The following is a 23,887-nucleotide window of genomic DNA, read 5'->3' as shown; positions in this document are numbered from 1 at the left end:
CTTGGGAAAGAGAGATGCCGGGAGACCTGGAGAGTGGGGGAAGAGATGTGTGCATGCCCGAGAGACAAAGTGATAAGAGACCTATATTGGGGTCCGGACTTTACAAGAGAGGGGGGTGTTAATGTGCTCGTGTGTTCGTGTCTGGGGGAGAGAACGGCGTGTGTGTGTGGGGGGGGGGGGTGTTGGCTTCAGATAATGAGTTAGGTGTCTATATTTGAGGGACTTTAGCGTAATTGAGATATATATATGGTCAATAGTGTGTGCACTCATGGTTGATCAATTTGTTTCACATTTTGGACTATGAGATAACGATACTTCTAAACATGCGTGATATACCTTGATGTACCAGAATTACAAACCTAAGATTGGAATTTTGGAATTCGACTCCATTATTAGCTTTTGTAATTCATTTAAACGGAGGTACATTTTTTAAGCCGGGATTTCGTGATTTCAAATTCATATATCAAACCTAGAAATATACACATACGGGCATGTTCAAACTTTATAATCATCCACTTTATTCATACACATACACATTTTTGCTTTTGTCATCATATTTAGGATAAACACATTTGGAATTCATTTGAATTGGACCGTATGATGGTATTTACTTGTACTAGCTCAATGATCCATATTTGAATTGAACGGACAATCTAAATTTCGAGTTGGAGACATTGATTTTCAAAACTTGCACTTTTTTGGGTGCAAAACAAATAAATTCTCGGCCATGATATCATAGTTGGCCGTAGAAGAGCAGAACACTTATAATTTCAGGTGCCAAAAGCTTTCAAACTTCCCGCTCACATCGAAATATCTCGCACCCGAAAGTTTAGCCCTGCGATATTCCTGTTTTACCCCTGCCACATGAACAGAAAAGGGCTGCTTTGGTAACTCCATTGTTTTCCCCACTTTGCGCCAACAGTCTTCCCTAGAGCCCCTCCCCTTCCCCTCCCCGACCCCTCCCCCCAACCACGGCAAGCCGCCGAATCTAGTCCTCCGCCGCAGCGGTGGACCTCACACCCCGCCGGATCTACCTTCTGCACCTTGGAACCCCCAACTGCCAACTCACCACTTCACCGACCGGCTTGTCCACCGCTCCAGATCTCCTTGACCGCCATCATGGTCCACCGCACTGGATCTTCTTAACCGGCGCCCTCGTCCACCACTGTGTAGGCCCTTCACTGACTCCCTCGTCCGCCCCATCGCTGGCCCTTCATACAAGCCCTCGTTCGCCACATCAGATCCGCCTCACCGAAAGCACTGTACACCGCGCCCGCCGAAGGCTTCATCCACTGCACCGGACCCGCTCCATGGACGCCATATTCAACTCCACCGGCCCTGCTTTACTGACGCCGCAGCCTCACCAGGCTATTGCGATTTGTACTACTTCGGTTTTTCTCTTCTTTATCGTGCAACTATTCACTTACCACAGATGAGCTTTCTTGTATGTCGATAGGCGCTGCAAGCGAAGCACCGGAGCCGCTTCAGCGACAGTGACAGCCTGCCCAAACTCAACCGCAACATGAGCACCATCGACGATCCTTAGCTATCAAGTATGACAACGATACCCATACGCCGCCGAGAATGAGGTACTATTATCCAACGACCGGCGCCTACGTTCACTTTCTTAGCATAAGCACCGCACCTTTGAATTTCTTCAGGGCATCATTCAGTTTTTCATGAGACGCGTTATTTTGCTTGCACCTGTAGGGCCATACTTCTGGCAGTGAACATGTTACATGTGCTAAATTACATACCAATGCACATATAGTTAATATGCTTTAGTTTTGTCCTAAGTATTACTATACCTCCTAGATATCACTACCTACTATTTTACTTCTTGCATGCTATATTTATGATAATGGTGTTGTTCTGATGCCACCTGTTGGTTCCATCAGCCTGCTTCATGTTCTCTATGCTTAATTACACATCAGCAAACTAGCATGTGGTTCTGCTGTTTTTTGTTTGTTTTACCCTACATTTTCTGATGCTAGCTATTACATCACTGCTCTGAGCCTCTGTTCATTACTTTTTTGTGTGTTCTTGATCTTCCCAAGTTGCATGACTAATTAAAAACTAGCCAGTCTTTTGGGTATGAAACCCATTTGGGCGAGAGTAGTACTAGGATGGGTGACCTCATGGGAAGCCTACTCCAACTTGTTTGGGATAACAAGCTTCATAAGTAAGGATTAATTATGGAGCTGCCAACTCCATCAAGCAAAATATTTGTTCTTTTGGGGCTGGCACCTCGAACAAGCATAAAAATATAGTGAAGCAGATATATTGTCGTGTAAGCGCACACCCTTCTTTCATTAGTTTAGATGAACCATTGATGATCAATTCAAACCAGTGCATGCGATTAAAATTAATTTTACCTAAATAGAGGGTGCAGAATAAACTACAACAACTAGATTTGCAACCACGAGATGCTGACGATATCTTCAAAGAACATTGCAACAGCAGCGAGGCTTCACAACAACATATGGTAAGCCAGTGTGTTTTAGTACATGTGAAATGTAATGTGTGTGGGCTGCTTTCTTGGCTTGTGCCCTATACCTGAGTTGCCCAATATGTCAGCAGTGCCTGCTGTACTATCGTAAAGAAATGCGTGCCTAGTTCATTTGAGTCCTTAACTTTTCCATTGAACTTCATCACAAGACTGTCTTCGTAGTTTATATGAGGTCACACTGTTAAGTATTTTCTCAGATTATTTGAACTGCTTAGATGCCTTGGCAACTTAAATATAGCGGTGGTACACTGCCTTTCAAGTTTCATCTTACCATTTTAATTTCTTTCTGGCTGATGCTTCTTTGAACCATTTAAATATAGCTTGCCATGCTCGGAAATAATTCGTATGTCATTTACCATGTAAGCTTACTGCCTTAATCATGTGATAACTATCTCTTACTTATGTCTAGCGGAAACCTTTTAGGATGCTGTTCACACTAGGACACAATGCACAACCCCAGAATCTATTTGTGGAAGCAGTGCGCCATCCATGTTACCAGATGGTAGCAGTTCAGAGGCAACACCGCCGGAGAGCAGTCTGAGCACATATATTATAGTTCTTGAGGCTCTACTAGAGGCAAAAAGAGATGGTGTTGCTGCCATGAATGAGGTAATCTTGATCTTGAGGCTGGAAATTATGCAATTAGCTACACACATTATGCAAGCAACCCAAGAATTGAAGGAAGTAAGAATGCTGCATTTGAAGACGGAGGAGGTCCTGCTGTTTCTGCTATCTGAAGCCCAGGGTAATCCCAGTTCTTCTTTAGATACCAGTTGAAATTGTCAATAGATTATTGTACTTGCATGTTGTGTCATGTCTCTGAATGGATTATGTTGTAAGACCCCCTATGTTGTCCATGTGTTGTAATGATCCGAATTTTTTAGGCGAGGTAATCCTCAGTACTTGTATGATTGACATAAGGTGAACTGTTTTTTGTGTGAGCATATTGTATTGAATGAAATAACTGTTTGACTCAAAGTGTATCCAACCTACTGAATTCAAAGATCACGGCATTTCTAAATCATAATCATATATAAAGTGGAATAAATCTTTGTTGTGGTTTTGAAGAAATAAATAACAAAACATAGAATTATCGATGGATATTCGTAAACGAATACAAATTGGATTTGAATTTAGTTGCCAGGGCCCAGGGCAAACGTGAATGCTAATTCTCCCAAGTTTTGAACGGAGCGGCTAAACACATACTATCATTTGTGGGCTGCCCGAAGCAAGTGTTTGCGAGATGGAAATTACTGTCTACGCCTGACACTTTGACATCCTTATTGACCGTATTTACACTGCCGTCGATAGGGGTATACTAGTAACTTCAATCAGACGTGACATGACCGCCTCTGAGCCCATTCCGACACGGTGGGCGCCAAACGTGGGCGGCAAAACACATTTGATTCAAGCTCGTCTGAAAGACATGTGTCTCTCCCTCCATTTCCCCATTCATACACGGTGGGCGGCAAAAAAAATCTCCTCGCCCAAAATCGATGTAGGCAAATATTTTAAATAGGGGTAGATGTGTAACTTCCCTCAGACGTGACACAACCGCCCTACCTGTCAGCCCCGTTCATACACCGTGGGCGGCAAAACACCCTCTCCTCGCCCGAAATCGCTACCGGCAAATATTTGGGAGATGCGAGATTACCGTCCTATCCCCAACCGACGTGATGTCCGAAATTTTAAATGGGGAATAAGTTCGTAACTTTCCCACATTTCAGACAAGCGCGTCGCAAATTTGAGATCCCCCTCCCCCTCCATTTCCCCATTCATACACCGTCGGCGCCACAACAACCTCCCCACTGCGGCCAGCCTCCTCCGTCCGCCACCCCATCCTCCACCTTGCTGAAGCCGCTACCCCGTCGTCCACTGCAAGAGATGGACGTCTCTCATCCACGGCGCCGGACCAGGATCCTTTCATCGCGTCCTCTCGCTTCATCGGCGCCGTTGTCCACCTTTCCGTTGCCGCTCCTACGACTGCCGCGTCCACGGCAATAGGATTTATCCCCCGACCCGGCCGTCTGCCGTCTAAAGTCTTCTTCCCCACCGCCGGCAGCCATCACACCCGCAGCACCCTCAATGTATCAGCAGGGGCCTACACGGTGTCGCAAGAGAGGTGGTACTCTTCCATATGTGCTTAAGTAATTGATCTCACCCGGAAAATAGATCATAAATTTTTTACTGTACTTTTCTTGTCCGTACCAAATCGTAGTGGCTAGTTGAAAGCAAACATTGGTTGCGAAGTAGCTTTATCCGGTTTGCACCTTCAGATCCGCCATGGCACGGTCACTATACTCATAAAGCTTATGGTTTCCCCCCTTTATATTCACTACCATCATCGTAGGTGCTTCGTGTCGTGCTAGCACTGCTCCTCAAGACCTCAACCCATCAAGCAAAACAACATGCCACTCATAGTTCCAAAGCTTACGTGTTGAAATACGAATCTGATATGATGCTCATATTACTAAAACAGAGAATGTTTAATTGGTCACCTAATGTTCCTATATTCGTTTCGAAAAGCATGTGCGCCACCCACTGGTCCAGCTAGTTCCACTTTCCTGATTTTACTCTTGATGCTTAGGGTTTTCCCCATTTATCTACTCTACTATGATCCGCATAGGTGCTTTCCGTCGTACAAGCATGATTCCACCCATCAAGCTAAACAACACAGGCCTTAGTTGTTCAAATATGATTGTGATATGATACTGATATTAGTTAACAGACACATTTAATTGGTTAGCTAAAGGTCCCACTTGAGTTTCCAAATGCATGTCGTGACATATAGAGAGAGAGAGAGCAGAATTGCATTTCTTTGTCACTTGTTGACTGTACTTTTTTGTCCATACCAAATCTTAGTTGTTATTTCAAAGCAAAGATCGGTTGCTAACTACCCTTTGCGTGGTTTGCAGCTTCAGATCTGCCATCCCACTGCCACGGTCAACACTATACTCATCATGCTTACGGTTTCCCCATTTTATGATGACCACGACCAGCCTACGTGGTTCGTGTCGTAATAGCACTTCTCCACCCATCGAGCTAAACAAGCTTAGTTGTACAAATTCAAATATGATATTATGCTGATATTAGTAAAACTGAGAGATGTTTAATTGGTCAGCTAAATGTTCCTACTTTAGTTTTGAAATGCATGTGAGCCACATATGGAGAGACCAGAAGGAATACTATTTCTCTATGTGCTCTGGTTCATCATGGGTGGGCAACCGACATTGTATAGAAAGACTTGTAATATCTTCAATCTGCTTGCTCTTCTGCTCTTCTTTCAGATGATCCTCTTCTTTTCTTTAATAAGTATGTTCCTTGTTGGGAAGAGTAGTAGAGACATTTGCGGTCGACTGGTCAGGTCGAGTTGTTCTCACTTAGTATATTTCAAATCTGTCAGGTCAGGTCGACTTGTTCTTCTTTACTATATGTTCTGTCATCTGCGAAGTATCATCACTTCTGGAGCTCTCATATTTTGAGTAGTAGGCCACATTATATCAATGGACATACCAAGTTACAACATGCATGGCATCTCTCAGAAGAATTGCAGAGATAGCACAAAGGGGTTTACAGGGAGGCAGTATTGGATTAGAATCACTTCTGCATTACGAAGATAATCTCACTTGTTTTTATGTTTTCATGCATGTCAGGTACTGAACATTATCAAAATGAATATGAGAATGGGCGCACGAGAGGAATATTGCGGAACAATCCATTAGCTAACAAACTTGGCATGGTGGAGGATGGCCTATCTTATTCACCCATCAAGGTGCTTGCTCTAACTTGGAAAGGTTGTATTGGTCGCACATATTTTGCATCTGACCTCTTGCATTACTTCTACTTTGTTACACCATCTGCTTAGTTTAAGCATCATATATGAGTATATGCCATACCTATCCATTTTCTGTACCTATTCCATGTGTCGTCATACTATGTTTTTCCAGTCAAATGTTGTTCTTTCGTAATAGATGTCCAAAAGGAAGAGGGTGAGTGCAGATCCTCAAGGAGTACAAACTAGGTATTTGGAAAAGGTAGTGATACCTGATAAATTAGATAGATCAGCAGCCACAGAAAACACAAGCCCAACTGTACCACACTCTACCCCTACTCCACTGGCCAAACCCCTATTAGAACTGCTGACAGCCCAGCGTCAGGTAATGTCTATGATATCAATTCAAAATTTGAACTCCTAAATTTCTGCATGTGCCTTACCTTCTCTCTTGTATGAAAACTAATTTCAGATGAAGCTCCTTGCTCAAAGGATCATAGGATCTCACAGCAATGCTGGGCTCTGCATTGCTCTTGTCAGTGCCTCTTGCCCTTTGTCAGCATACGTACACTCATTGCTGTTTGATTATGTAGCATCACTATAAATGTTCGCTTCTTTATCCTTCCTTTGCTTGAAATTATAAGATCTATATTTACTCTTAGATAAATGTAGAATTAACACAATGGTTATGAAGTTTTGGATTGCTCATGTATGTACCTGTTGTCATATATTCCCTCTGTATCGAATTAATTGTTGATCGATTGGATGTATTTAGAACTTAATAGTGCTAGATACATCCATTTGAGCGCCAAGTAATAACGGATGGTGGTGGTATTACTGTACTTGCATCACGAGATAGTTGATTGTCTAGCATTACTCTACATCTTATCTGCCCTGCCCTCCACTTTCTCCAAATTATCATATCTACATTTACTCTTACCAAAATGTTGAATAAAGCCAATGCCACTGCACACGTTGATGTCTGCATTCCTCTTGTCAGTACCTTTTGCCTTGCAACCCTGTACTTAATTAATTGCTATTTGGTTATGTATCATCAGTCTGCACCTGAGCTTCATTATCCTCTGTTTCTTCCAACATTATTTGATCTATATTTACTCTTTGCAAAATGTAGAAAAATGGCAACGCTTATAAAGAATTTTCTTTGGGGAATTTATTGAATTATCCTTCCATCAACATGGAGATGGGCTTTGTCCAGCCCGTGTTAACATGTAATGTAAGTTCATCCTTCTCAAGCCTTCAAACTTTGTTCTAGTATAGAGTTGGATAGGCATCAGTTCCTCCACTGTTGTTTACTTTGCTGTTTACATCTGATTGGATGTTTGCAACAACTACCAGTTTTAAATTGTAGTTGTAAAAACATGTTCCTTATGCAGAACAGATCCATTTATTTGCTTATATAATTGTGAAACCTGTTACGTGTCTCCTTGTTTCTCTTTTACAGCCGTATCTCTTATGCCAGCCAGAACTTTACGGAAGATAGTGAGCCAAATCATATTGAGGACAGTGAGATGCCCCAAGGTCCTGTCTTGATGAAGACAGTGAGTTGAAGCTACTCACCAGCAGGTGTGGGACAACCTCTATGCAGTCGCTACCTCAATCAGTTCGACTGCTTCAGTCTCAACTTAAAGCGGAAAGGCTTGCTTCAGCTCAGCTCCGACTTGAAGTCAAAGATGCAAAGAAGATGCCAGAGGACTGCCATGCGCACTATCGTGCCATACAGCTAGGGATGGAGCATCTATCGTTGACACAACTGAGGTCTCATCAACTTGTTCGGCTGCTTGCGAGGCCCGTCCTGTAAAGGCCTAGTGCCTTCTGAAGTACTCTCAGTTTTGTATATTCTTTTGTCGGCGTGTTTATATGCACTAGTGGCGACCTTTGATGCCCAGTGTATGTAATCCGCGGTCACGTTGCACTTTATTATCACCGGTAGCGAACTTTGATTCCAGTGGATGTAATATGCCGTAATTTCTTTATTGTATAGTCTAGATTTTTTTGAGTGGCTATTGTATAGTCTAGGTTTATTCTTTGGTCGGTATGCTGTAATTTGGGCCGGAAGGTTCAGTGGATCTCAGTGTTGTCGGTCTTCAGGCCGGCCCATTACTCATATGGGCCAAAACGTGGGCCTATAATCATCTTGGGCCGTTAGCAGGTCTAAACCTATAGTAGTTTCCCGCCTTTAACAGGCCGAGTAAAGTTCTAGCCAGCTGGGCCAGAGAATACCATGTGCTTTTAACAGGCTAAAACCTAGATTGGGCCAGCGTTGGGCCGAAAAATTCACGGGCCAATACAGGCCAAAACTGCCTAAGGCCCATGTTTGGCCCAAATAGGACGAGCAGTTAACAGGCCAAAATATATCTCAGGCCAGTTTGGCCCAATAAAATTATGGGCTTTAAGCAGGCCGGTATCCACGTGGGCCATAGGCCCAAAAGTTATCAGATGGGCTGTAAGCAGGCCTGATTCAATGCGGGCTATAATTAGGCCCAACTGTTCCACGGGCCATTAACAGGCCGATAGGCCTGTTGGGCTGAAATTTATCCACGAAGACTACGGGCCGTTAAGAGGCCTAAAGTTACTTCGGGCAAGAAATAGCCCGGTTTCTGCATGGGCTGTTAAAGGGCATAAAGTTAAACCGGGCCGACAATGTCCTAGATGCACCACGGGCCGCTAACAGGCCGAAACTATTATCGGGCCGAACTGGTTAACGGGCATTTAACAGGCTGAAATACAAACCTGTCTTAGAATGGGCCCAAAAGAACAGTGGCGTGTTAACGGGCCTGATTCGATATGGGCCGTAATTTGGCCCACAACACAAGAGGATGTGAATGGTCCTGATCTGCTATGGGCCTCAATTTGGCCCTAAAGATGGCAGGCTGTTAACGGGCCAGCCCACTAGTGTCTGAAAAAACATGGTGGGCGTTTAGCTGGGCCAGCCTTTTCACCGGAATGGGCCTCTATTAGGCCGTGCCACGTGTCGATGTATCATAGGAGCCTCATGTCCAATGAGTGGATGACATCTGTCCGAACGTTGAGCCAACACGTGTTTCCTCCGGCCAATGAGAATTTTACACGTGGAAAATCCCCATTGGTTCGGGTTGTTAACGGGTTATCGGATCCAAAACCGGACCTGATAGCTTAATGGTGACCCGTTACGGTCGATGCCATGTGTCGGTCACCCTTGACGGAAGCACTTCTATGACGCGCGATTTATCGTCATGGAAGTGGACACTTCCGTGATGATAATTTTGGTAATGTCATGGAACACTTCTACGACAGCACAGGTATGACTATCTTGATTCTGTCATAAAATTGTGATGGATGTACATGCATGATAGAAAACATGACCTACTGTGACAAACACGTATCATCAGGGAAGTGCCTTTTTTTGTAGTGTATGTTGAGGCTTAATGCTCATCCTTATATTAGTCTTCTCAAGTGCTTTGCCATGACTCACACATATCTTTTTGTTGAGCCTATTCTTAAGCTGCCTCCTTTACATGTTGCTCAACCATGTGTTTGTTGCAACTGCTAGGCTTTGTTTCCTATATGCTTTCTTGCACTCGTTGTGAGGTTCTATTGATTTTGGGGGAGCTATGATCCTATTTTGTGCACTTTGTATCCAAATACAAAAATTCTTATTTTTGCACAAATCATGGGTGTTAGGGAACGTAGCATGCATTTTCAAAAATTTCCTACACTCACGCAAGATCTATCTAGGAGATGCATAGCAACGAGAGGGGGAGAGTGTGTCCACGTACCCTCGTAGACCGAAAGCGGAAGCGTTTGTTAACGCGGTTGATGTAGTCGAATTTCTTCTCGTTCTGACCGATCAAGCACCGAACGTATGGCACCTCCGAGTTCTGCACACGTTCTGCTCGATGACGTCCCTCAAACTCTTGATCCAGCAAAGTGTCAAGGGAGAGTTCCGTCAGCAGGACGGCGTGGTGACGGTGATGGTGAAGTTATCCGCGCAGGGCTTCGCCTAAGCACTACGTGAATATGACCGGAGGCGTAAACTGTGGAAGGGGGCGCCGCACATGGCTTGGAACAATTGATGTGTGTTTTAGGCGCCCCCTTCCCCACGTATATAAAGGAGGGAGGGGGAGGAGGCCGGCCCTAGGCGTGCCCCAATTAGGAGGAGTCCTACTTGGGCTCCTAGTAGGATTCGGCCCCCCTTTCGTTTTACCGGAGGGGGAAAGGGGGAAGGAGAGAGAGGGGGAGAAGGAAAGGGGGCGCCGCCCCCTCTCCTAGTCTTATTAGGCTTCCTTCCCTGTGGGGGGTGTGCCACCCCTTTGTGGGCTGGTGTGCCTCCCTCCTATGGCCCATATGGCCCATATCTTCCCCTGGGGGGTTCCGATAACCCCCCCGGTACTCCGATATGTACTCGATACACTCCAGAACACTTCTGGTATCCGAATACTATCATCCGATATATCAATATTTACCTCTCGACCATTTCAAGACTCCTCGTTATGTCCGTGATCTCATCTGAGACTCCGAACAACATTCGGTCACCAAATCACATAACTCATATAATACAAAATCGTCATCGAACGTTAAGCGTGCGGACCCTACGGGTTCGAGAACTATGTAGACAAGACCGAGACACCTCTCCGGTCAATAACCAATAGCAGAGCCCAGATGCTCATATTGTCTCCCACATATTCTACGAAGATCTTTATCAGTCGAACCGTTATGACAACATACGTTATTCCCCTTGTCATCGGTATGTTACTTGCCAGAGATTCGATCGTCGGCCTCTTCATACCTAGTTCAATCTCGTTACCGGCAAGTCTCTTTACTCGTTCCGTAATACATCATCCTGCTACTAACTCATTAGTCACAGTGCTTGCAAGGCTTCTTATGATGTGTATTACCGAGAGGGCCCAGAGATACCTCCCCGATACTCGAAGTGACAAATCCTAATCTCGATCTATGCCAACCCAACAAACACCTTCGGAGATACCCGTAGAGCATATTTATAATCACCCAGTTATGTCGTGACGTTTGATAGCACACAAGGTATTCCTCCGGTGTCCGGGAGTTGCATAATCTCATAGTCAAAGGAATATGTATATGACATGAAGAAAGCAATAGCAATAAAACTGAACGATCAATATGCTAAGCTAACGGATGGGTCTTGTCCATCACATCATTCTCCTAATGATGTGATCCTGTTCATCAAATGACAACACATGTCTATGGTTGGGAATCTTAACCATCTTTGATTAACGAGCTAGTCTAGCAGAGGCTTACTAGGGACACTGTATTTTGTCTATGTATCCACACATGTATCAAGTTTCCGGTTAATACAATTCTAGCATGAATAATAAACATTTATCATGAAATAAGGAAATATAAAATAACAACTTTATTATTGCCTCTAGGGCATATTTCCTTCAGTCTTCCACTTGCACTAGAGTCAATAATCTAGTTCACATCACCATGTGATTTAACACCAATAGTTCACATCATCATGTGATTAACACCCATAGTTCACATCGCCATGTGACCAACACACAAAGGGTTTACCAGAGTCAATAATCTAGTTCACATCGCTATGTGGTTAACACCCAAAGAGTAATAAGGTGCGATCATGTTTTGCTTGTGAGAGAGGTTTAGTCAACGGGTCTGCCACATCCAGATCCGTATGTATTTTGCAAATTTCTATGTCTACAATGCTCTGCACGGAGCTACTCTAGCTAATTGCTCCCACTTTCAATATGTATCTAGATCGAGACTCAGAGTCATCCAGATCGATGTCAAAGCTTGCATCGACGTAACTCTTTACGACGAACTCTTTATTACCTCCATAACCGAGAAACATTTCCTTAGTCCTCTTAGGTAACTAAGGATAATTTTACCGCTGTCCAGTGATCTACTCCTGGATCACTATTGTATCCCCTTGACAAACTCATGGAAGGTACACAACAGGTTTGTTACACAACATGGCATACTTTATAGAACGTATGGCTGAGGCATAGGGAATGACTTTCATTCTCTCTCCATCTTCTGCCGTGGTCGCTATTTTGAGTCTTACTCAACTTCATACCTTACAACTCAGGCAAGAACTCCTTCTTTGACTGATCCATTTTGAACTCCTTCAAAATCTTATCAAGGTATGTAATCGTCGAAAGTCTTATCAAGCATCTTGATCTATCTCTATAGATCTTGATTCCCAATATGTAAGCAGCTTCACCGAGGTCTTTCTTTGGAAAACTCCTTTCAAACACTCCTTTATGCTTTTCAGAAAATTCAACATCATTTCCGATCAACAATATGTCATTCACATGTACTTATCAAAAAGGCTATAGTGCTTCCACTCACTTTCTTGTAAATACAGGCTTCACCGCAAGTCTGTATAAAACTATATGCTTTGATCAATTCATCAAAGCGTATATTCCAACTCCGAGATGCTTGCACCAGTCCATAGATGGATTGCTGGAGCTTGCACATTTCGTTAGCACCTTTAGGATTGACAAAACCTTCTGGTTGCATCATATACAACTCTTCTTTAATAAATCCATTAAGGAATGCAGTTTTGATATCCATTTGCCAGATTTCATAAAATGTGGCAATTGCTAACGTGATTCGAACAGACTTAAGCATCGATACGAGTGAGAAAATCTCATCGTAGTCAACACCTTGAACTTGTCGAAAACCTTTTGCGACAACTTGAGCTTTGTAGATAGTAACACTACCATCAGCGTCCGTCTTCCTCTTGAAGAACCATTTATTCTCAATGGCTTGCCAATCATCGGGCAAGTCCACACTTTTGTTCTTATATATGGATCCTAGCTCAGATTTCATGGCCTCAAGCCATTTATCGAAATCTGGGCTCATCATCGCTTCCTCATAGTTCGTTGGTTCGTCATGGTCTAGTAACGTGACTTTCAGGACAGGATTACCGTACCACTTTGGTGCGGAACATGCCCTGGTTGACCTACGAGGTTCGGTATTAACTTGATCTGAAGTTTCATGATCATCATCATTAGCTTCTTCTCTGGTTGGTGTAGGCATCATGGGAACGGATTTCACTGATGTGCTACTTTCCAATTCGAGAGAAGGTACAATTACCTCATCAAGTTCTACTTTCCTCCCACTCACTTCTTTCAAGAGAAACTCCTTCTCTAGAAAGGATCCATTCTTAGCAACAAAGATATTGTCTTTCCGATCTGTGATAGAAGGTGTACCCAAGAGTTTCTTTTGCGTATATTATGAAGACGCACTTCTCCGATTTGGGTTCAAGCTTATCAGGCTGAAGCCTTTTGACATAAGTGTCGCAACTCCAAGGTGTACCCAACAGTTTCTTTGTGTATATTATGAAGACGCACTTCTCCGATTTGGGTTCAAGCTTATCAGGCTGAAGCCTTTTGACATAAGTGTCGCAACTCCAAACTTTAAGAAATGACATCTTAGCTTTCTTGCCAAACCATAGTTCATACGGCATTGTCTCAAAGGCATTTAGATGGTGTCCTATTTAACGTGAGTGCAGCTGTCTCTAATGCATAACCCCAAAACGATAGTGGTAAATCGGTAAGACACATCATAGATCGCACCATATCAAATAAAGTACGGTTACGACGTTCGGACACACCATTACGCTATGGTGTTCCAGGTGGTGTGGGTTGTGAAACTATTCCACATTGTTTTAAATGAAGACCAAACTCGTAACTCAAATATTCACCTCCGCAATCAGATCGTAGAAACTTTATTTTCTTGTTACGATGATTCTCCACTTCACTCTAAAATTCTTTGAACTTTTGAAATGTTTCATACTTGTGTTTCATCAAGTAGATATACCCATATCTGCTCAAATCATGTGTGAAGGTCAGAAAATAACGATACCCGTCGCGAGCTTCAACACTCATCAGGCCGTATACATCAGTATGTATTATTTCCAATAAGTCATTGGCTTGCTCCATTGTTCCGGAGAACGGAGTTTTAGTCATCTTTCCTATGAGGCATGATTCGCAACTATCAAATGATTCATAATCAAGTGATCCATAATCAAGTGATTCCGAAAGTCCATCCGCATGGACTTTCTTCATGCGCTTTACACCAATATGACCTAAACGGCAGTGCCATAAGTATGTTGCACTATCATTATCAACTTTGCATCTTTTGGCATCAATATTATGAATATGTGTATCACTACGATCGAGATTCAATAAACCATTTACATTGGGTGTATGACCATAGAAGGTTTTATTCATGTAAACAGAACAACAATTATTCTCTGACTTAAATGAATGACCGTATTGCAATAAACATGATCAAATCATATTCATGCTCAACACAAACACCAAATAACATTTATTTAGGTTCAACACTAATCCTGAAAGTATAGGTAGTATGCGATGATGATCATATCAATCTTGGAACCACTTTCAACACACATCATCACTTCATCCTTAACTAGTCTCTGTTCATTCTGCAACTCCTGTTTCGAGTTACTAATCTTAGCAACTGAACCGGTATCAAATACCCAGTGGTTGCTACGAACACTAGTAAATCACACATCAATAATCTGTATATCAAATATACCTTTGTTCACTTGGCCATCCTTCTTATCCGCCATGTATTCGGGGAACTTCCGCTTCCAGTGACCATTTCTTTTGCAGTAGAAGCACTTAGTTTCAGGCTTGGGTCTAGCTTTGGGTTTGTTCATGGGAGTGGCTACTTTCTTGCCATTCTTCTTGAAGTTCCCTTTCTTTATCTTTGCCCTTTTACTTGAAACTAGTGGTCTTGTTAACCATCAACACTTGATGCTCTTTCTTGATTTCTACCTTCGCCGATTTCAACATCATGAAGAGCTCGAGAATCTTTTCCGTTATCCCTTGCACATTATAGTTCATCAGGAAGTTCTAGTAGCTTGGTGATAGTGACTAGAGAATCTGTCAATCACTATCTTATCTGGAAGATTAACTCCCACTTGATTCAAGCAATTTTAGTGCCCAGATATTCTGAGCACATGCTCACTAGCTGAGATATTCTCCTCCATCTTGTAGGCAAAGTATTTGTCAGAGGTCTCATACCTCCCGACACGGGCATGAGTCTGAAATACCAATTTCAGCTCTTCGAACATCTCATATGCTCCATGACATTCAAAATGTTTTTGAAGTCCCGGTTCTAAGCCGTAAAGCATGGTGCAATAAACTATCAAGTAGTCATCATATCGAGCTTGCCAAACGTTCATAACGTCTGTATCTGCTCCTGTAATAGGTCTGTCACCTAGCGGTGCATTAAGGACATAATTCTTCTGTGCAGGAATGAGGATAATTCTCAGATCACGGACCCAGTCCACGTCATTGCTACTATCATCTTTCAACTTAGTTTTCTCTAGGAACATATCAAAAAACATAGGGGAGCTACAACGCGAGCTATTGATCTACAACATAATTTGAAAATACTATCAGGACTAAGTTCACGATAAACTGAAGTTCAATTAATCAAATTACTCAAGAAATCCCACTTAGATAGACATCCCTCGAGTCATCTAACTGATCTCGTGATCTAAATCAGCTAAACCATGTCCGACCATCATGTGAGATGGAGTAGTCTTCAATGGTGAACATCTCTATGTTGATCATATCTACTATTTGATTCATGTTCGACCTTTCAGTCTCCAGTGTTCCGAGGCCATGTCTGTACATGCTAGGCTCGTCAAGTTTAACCTCAGTATTCCGCATGTGCAAAACTGTCTTGCACCCGTTGTATGTGAACGTAGAGCCTATCACACCCGATCATCACGTGGTGTTTCAGCACGAAGAACTTTCGCAACGGTGCATACTGATGTCGCTTGAAGCTACGTTGGTGTTTCCCCAAAGAGTAAGGGATGATGCAGCACAACGGCGGTAGGTATTTCCCTTAGATATGAAACCAAGGTTATCGAACCAGTAGGAGAACCATGAAACACAACGTAAACAGCCCCTGCACACAGATAACAAATCCTCGCAACCCGACGTGTTAAAGGGGTTGTCAATCCCTTCCGGGGTGCGGCGCCTCAAGATAGGCAAACAGACGTGAGATAAATTGTAGTAGATTGATAGATCGAACGCCAAATAAAATAAATCGAAATAAAAGGCAGCAAGGTATTTTTGGATTTTTGGTTTAATAGATCTGAATAAAAAGTGCAAATAAAATAGAGCGCAAAGCAAATAATGAGAAAGAAGACCCTGGGGCCGTCGATTTCACTAGTGGCTTCTCTCGAGAAAGATAGCAAATGGTGGGTAAACAAATTACTGTTGGGCAATTGATAGAACCTTAAATAATTATGACGATATCCAGGCAATGATCATTACATAGGCATCACGTCCAAGATTAGTAGACCGACTCCTGCCTGCATCTACTACTAGTACTCCACACATCGACCGCTATCCAGCATGCATCTACTGTATTAAGTTCATGGAAAATGGAGTAATGCAATAAGAACGATGACATGATGTAGACAAGATCTATATATGTAGAGATAGACCCCATCGTTTTATCCTTAGTAGCAATGATACATACGTGTCATTTCCCTTTCTGTCACTGGGATCAAGCACCATAAGATGGAACCCACTACCGGGCACCTCTTCCCATTGCAAGATAAACAGATCAAGTTTTCCAAAAAAACCCTAATATCGAAGAAGAAATACGAGGCTATAAGAGATCATGCATATAAGAGATCAAAGAAACTCAAATAACTTTCATGGATATAAAAAGATATGACTAATCATACTCTCAAAGTTCATCAGGTCCCAACAAACACACCGCAAAAAGAGTTACATCATATGGATCTCTAAGAGACCATTGTATTGAGAATTCAGCGAGAGAGAGGAAGCCATCTAGCTACTAACTACGGACCCGTAGGTCTACAAAGAACTACTCACGCATCATCGGAGAGGCACCAATGGAGGTGGTGAACCCCATCCGAGATGGTGTGGATTGGATCTGGTGGTTCTGAACTCTCCAGTGTCTGGATGAATATTTTGTCGACTCCCCTATTGTTTTTGGAATATTGGGGTATTTATAGAGCAAAGAGGTGGTCCAGGGGGCACCCGAGGTGGGCACAACCCACCAGGGCGTGCCTGGGCCTCCTGGCGCGCCCTGGTGGGTTATCCCCTCCTCGGGACTCCCCCAGGTGCAACCAGGGCCCGTTGTGTTCCTTCTGGCCCATAAAAATTCTCCATAAAGTTTCGGGGCATTTGGATGGCATTTGGACTCCGTCTGATATTGATTTCCTGCGATGTAAAAATCATGCAAAAAACAGCAACTGGCACTTGGCACCATGTCAATAGGTTAGTACCAGAAATGATATAAAATGACTATAAAATGATTATAAAATATCCAAGATTGATAATAAAACAGCATAGAACAATCAAAAATTATAGATACGTTGGAGACGTATCAGCATCCCGAAGCTTAACTCCTACTCGTCCGCGAGTAGGTAAGTGATAAAAACATAATTTTTGATGTGGAGTGTTGTTTATCATGTCATATCATATTCTTTTCTTTATAGCATGGACATTTGGAATTTTATGTGATTCAAAGAAATAGTCTAGTTTTGACATAATAATTTAGATACTCAAGCATATCAACAAGCAACCATGTCTTTCAAAATATCAATGCTAAAAATAATTTATCCCTAGCCCATCATGCTCAACCATTGATCCATCATGAAACACACTCGAATATTAGCTACCCCCAATACTTAAGCACGATCATATTGCCTCCTAGTTGGTGCTTTTATAAGAGAAGATGGAGACTCAAATTCAAAAATAAAAATTTCATAAAGTAAAAGAAAGGCCCTTCGCAGAGGGACGTTGGGATTCGTAGCGGTGCCAGAGCTCAAAGCGAAAAAAATTAGAGATAAAAACATTTTGGGAGGTGCATCCATCCCGCCAACGAAAACGACTCAGAGTTCCGAACACTTTCCATGCTAGATATGCCATAGGCGGTTCCCAAACAGAAAATAAAGTTTATTCCTTTTTCCACCATTCTTTCACTTTCCATGGCTAGCCGTATCCACGGGTGCCTTCCGTACCAACACTTTCCAAGGAATTTATTATTTGACAACATAAAGTAAATTCATTTTTGCATTTCGGGACTGGGAATCCCTAAAACCTTTGCCTTACTCTCATACAATGACAAGTGAATAAACACTCATCGTGAGAATAACACATCCAGCATGGAAAATATTAGCCACCCATTATCACTCCGCGAGCGAAACAAACACACAAAAGAGAAGTTTATTTTGAAAATTAGAGATGGCACATGCAAATTTTCTTAGAATGGCAAAAGAATACCGCATATAGGTAGATATAGTGGACTCATGTGGCAAAACTGGTTTAAAGGATTTTGGATGCACAAGTAGAGGTCATATTTGGTGCAAAATGAAGGCTAGCAAAAGATTGAGAAGCGACCAAGCAAGAAACGAATAATCTCGTAAGCAAGCATTAAGCATAATTAACACCGAATAATGCACCACAAGTTGGATATAATTTCGTTACATGACCATTGACTTTCGTGCATGCATAGGGAATCAAAAACCTTAACACCAATATTCTTACTAAAGCATAATTACTCATCAACATAACTCACATATCACATCATCATATCTCAAAACTATTACTAAGAATCAAGTTTATTTTGTCCAATGATCTTCATGAAATTTTTCACTTTATCCTTCTTGGATATCTATCAGTTTGGGACTAATTTTCATGTGTTGCTTTTCACAAGCTCAAACAAATATAAGTGAAGATCATGAGCATAATTTTTTTTTCTCTCAAAATAATTTAAGTGAAGCAAGAGAGTATTTCTTAAAAAATACTAAGCACACCGTGCTCAAAAGATATAAGTGAAGCACTAGAGCAAGCCCTAGCTCATAAAAGATTTAAGTGAAGCACATAGAGCAATTCTATCAAGTCTTGTAATAATTTTGGCTCTCTCAAATAAGTGTCCAGCAAGGATTGATGACTTAAAACACAAAATAAAACAATAAAAGACTCATATCATACAAGACGCTCCAAGCAATACACATATCATGTGACGAATAAAAATATAGCTTCGAGTAAAATACCGATAGTTGTTAGAAGAAAGAGGGGATGCCGATCGGGGGCATCCCCAAGCTTAGTTGGTTGCTCATTCTTGGATAATAGCTTGGGATGCCGGGGCATCCCCAAGCTTAGGCTCTTCTATCTCTCTTTCATCCATCGTAAGATAACCCAAAACTTGAAAACTTCAATCACACCAAACTCAACAAAACCTTCGTGAGATCCGTTAGTATAAGAAAGCAAACCACTACTATAAGTACTGTATCAAACCAATTCATATTTTATTTTTGTATTATATCTACTATATTCAAACTTTTCTATGGCAAAAACTCATCAAAGGAAACCATAGAGCCATCAAAATAAGCACACAACACAAAGAAAACAGAATCTGTCAAAACAGAACAGTCTGTAGCAATCTGACACTTTAGAATACTTCTGTAACTCCAAAAATTCTGAAAAATTAGGAAGACCAGGGTAATTTGTATATTGATCTTCTGCAAAACGAATCAGGGTAAAAGCACGTTTCTGTGATTTATGAAAATTATTTTCGTGAGTGCAAAAGTTTCTGTTTTTCAGCAAGATCAGACAACTATCACCCAAGAAGATCCTAAAGGCTTCACTTGGCACAAACACTAACTAAAACACAAAAAACACAATCATAACAGTAGCATAATTGTGCAAACACACAAAAACATAAAGCAAAAAGCAAAAATAAATTTTATTCATTGGGTTGCCTCCCAACAAGCGCTATAGTTTTATGTCCTTAGCTAGGCATAAAGCAAGGATCTAAGTATTGTCTTCCGAAGTTTTGGCAACTTTTGTAAGGGTTTTCTCAAACCCAGGAGGCTCTTTACGCTTCCCTAAATTCTTCGGAAATGAAACCATCTTAAGATCCAAAATATCCAATCGCTTGTTGCAAAGAGTAATCAAAGTATTCATGGGATTGATACTACCATTGAGGTGCTTGAGGGGTTCATTATATTTCTGTATTTCAACCATATGTTTATGCAAATCACCAAGTTTATTCAACATTTGAACTCCCTCAGGGGTAAAGGGAAACCCCTTCTTTTGAGGAGAAATTCCCAAAATTCCTTCCAAACTTTCATTGGCAGCGTTTGCATCAAGTTCAATAAAATTTCCTTTAGCGGCAAAATCCAGAAGTTGTCTATGATGCAAAGCTAATCCTATGTAAAAATTACGAAGCAGAACCTTAGCATCCCCCTTTAGATTGGAATCACGATATGATTCCACAAGTCTATACCAGGCATCTTTGAAATTTTCTCCTTGTCTTTGTTTGAAGTAAAGAACTTCAAAATATGGTGACAAAGGAGGAGTAGGGACGCTAGCCATCAGGACTGACAAGCAAGAGAACGGCGAACGAAAAGGAGAGGCGAATAAAACGGCAATTTTTTGTGAAGTGGGGGAGAGGAAAACAAGAAGCAAATGGAAAATAATGTAAATTGCGAGGAGATGAGATTTGTGAGTAGGAACCTGGTATATGTTGAAGATCCTCCTCGGCAACGGCGCCAGAAATTCCTTTTGATGTCGCTTGAAGCTACGTCGGTATTTTCCCAAAGAGGAAGGGATGATGTAGCACAGCGGCGGTATGTATTTCCCTCAGATATGAAACCAAGGTTACCGAACCAGTAGGAGAACCAAGCAACACAACGTAAACAATCCCTGCACACAGATAACAAATCCTCGCAACCTGACGTGTTAATGGGGTTGTCAATCCCTTCCGGGGTACGACACCTCAAGATAGGCAAACGAACGTGAGATAAATTGTAGTAGATTGATAGATCGAACGCCAAATAAAATAAATAGAAATAAAACGCAGCAAGGTATTTTTGGATTTTTTGGTTTAATAGATCTGAATAAAAAGTACAAATAAAATAGATCACAAAGCAAATATATGAGAAAGAAGACCCGGGGGCCGTAGATTTCACTAGTGGCTTCTCTCGAGAAAGATAGCAAACGGTGGGTAAACAAATTACTGTTGGGTAATTGATAGAACCTCAAATAATTATGATGATATCCAGGCAATGATCATTACATAGGCATCACGTCCAAGATTAGTAGACCGACTCCAGCCCGCATCTACTACTATTACTCCACACATCGACTACTATCCAGCGTGCATCTAGTGTATTAAGTTCATGGAAAAACGGAGTAATGCAATAAGAACGATGACATGATGTAGACAAGATCTATCTATGTAGAGATAGACCCCACCGTTTTATCCTTAGTAGCAACGATACATACGTGTTGTTTCCCTTTTTGTCACTGGGATCAAGCACCGTAAGATCGAACCCACTACCGGGCACCTCTTCCCATTGCAAGATAAACATATCAAGTTGGCCATACAAAACACAAATATCAGAGAAGAAATACGAGGCTATAAGAGATCAAAGAAACTCAAATAACTTTCATGGACATAAAAAGACATGACTGATCATAAACTCAAAGTTCATCAGATCCCAACAAACACACCGCAAAAAGAGTTACATCATATGGATCTCCAAGAGACCGTTGTATTGAGAATTCAGCGAGAGAGAGGAAGCCATCTAGCTACTAACTACGGACCCGTAGGTCTACAAAGAACAACTCACGCATCATCGAAGAGGCACCAATGGAGGTGGTGAACCCCATCCGAGATGGTGTCTAGATTGGATCTGGTAGTTCTGGACTCTGCGGCGGCTGAATGAATATTTCGTCGACTCCCCTAGGGTTTCTGGAATATTGGGGGTATTTATAGAGCAAAGAGGTGGTCCGGGGGGCACCCGAGGTGGGCACAACCCACCATGGTGCGCCTGGGCCTCCTGCGCGTCCTGGTGGGTTGTCCCCTCCTCGGGACTCCCCCCCAGGTGCAACCAGGGCCCATTGTGTTCCTTCTGGCCCATAAATATTCTCCGTAAAGTTTTGGGCATTTGGACTCCATCTGATATTTGTTTCCTGCGATGTAGAAAACATGCAAAAAACAACAAGTAGCACTTGGCACTATGTCTATAGGTTAGTACCAAAAATGATATAAAATGACTATAAAATGATTATAAAACATCCAAGATTGATAATAAAACAACATGGAACAATCAAAAATTGTAGATACGTTGGAGACGTATCACATACTCAGGGAGAACACTTATACCTTGAAATTTAGTTAAGGGATCATCTTCTAATGCTACCGCCGTACTAAGCAAAATAAGATACATAAAAGATAAACATCACATGCAATCAAAATATGTGACATGATATGGCCATCATCATCTTGTGCCTTTGATTTCCATCTCTAAAGGACTGTCATGATCTCCATTGTCACTAGCTTGACACCTTGATCTCCATCGTAGTGTCGTGGTCGTCTTGCCAACTATTGCTTTTACAACTATTGCTAATGCATAGTGATAAAGTAAAGCAATTAAATGGCGTTTGCATTTCATAGAATAAAGCGACAACCATAAGGCTCCTGCCAGTTGCCGATAACTTTTACAAAACATGATCATCTCATACAACAACATATATCACATCATGTCTTGACCATATCACATCACAACATGCCCTGCAAAAACAAGTTAGACATCCTCTACTTTGTTGTTGTAAGTTTTACGTGGCTCCTTGATGTCGCTTGAAGCTACGTCGGTATTTCCCCAAAGAGGAAGGGATGATGCAGCACAGCAGCGGTAGGTATTTCCCTCAGATATGAAACCAAGGTTATCGAACTAGTAGGAGAACCAAGCAACACAAGGTAAACAGCCCCTGCACACAAATAACAACACCTCGCAACCCGACGTGTTAAAGGGGTTATCAATCCCTTTTGGGTAACGGCGCCAGAAATTGCATGTTGACGGGAGAAAGTTGTAATAGATTGCATAAATAGATCGCAAATAAAATAAAGTGCAGCAAAGTACTTTTGTATTTTTGGTTTAATAGATCTGAATAAAAAGTGCAAATAAAATAGATCGCAAAGCAAATATATGAGAAAGAAAACCCGGGGGCCGTAGATTTCACTAGTGGCTTCTCTCGAGAAAGATAGCAAATGGTGGGTAAACAAATTACTGTTGGGCAATTGATAGAACTTCAAATAATTATGACAATATCCAGGCAATGATCATTACATAGGCATCACGTCCAAGATTAGTAGACCGACTCCTGCCTGCATCTACTACTATTACTCCACACATCGACCGCTATCCAGCATGCATCTAGTGTATTAAGTTCATGGAAAAATAGAGTAATGCAATAAGAACGATGACATGATGTAGACAAGATACGTTTATCTATGGCGGTAGATATAGATCCCATCTTTTTATCCTTAGTAGCAACGATACATACGTGTCGGTTCCCTTTCTGTCACTGGGATCAAGCATCGTAAGATCGAACCCACTACCGGGCACCTCTTCCCATTGCAACGTAAATAGATCAAGTTGGCCAAACAAAACCCAAATATTGGAGAAGAAATATGAGGCTATAAGAGATCATGCATATAAGAGATCAAAGAAACTCAAATAACTTTCATGTATATAAAAAGATATGACTGATCATAAACTCGAAGTTCAT

Source organism: Triticum aestivum, chromosome 4D (assembly GCF_018294505.1).
Source record: "Triticum aestivum cultivar Chinese Spring chromosome 4D, IWGSC CS RefSeq v2.1, whole genome shotgun sequence".
Taxonomy (NCBI): domain Eukaryota; kingdom Viridiplantae; phylum Streptophyta; class Magnoliopsida; order Poales; family Poaceae; genus Triticum; species Triticum aestivum.
This window is presented reverse-complemented; position numbering follows the sequence as displayed.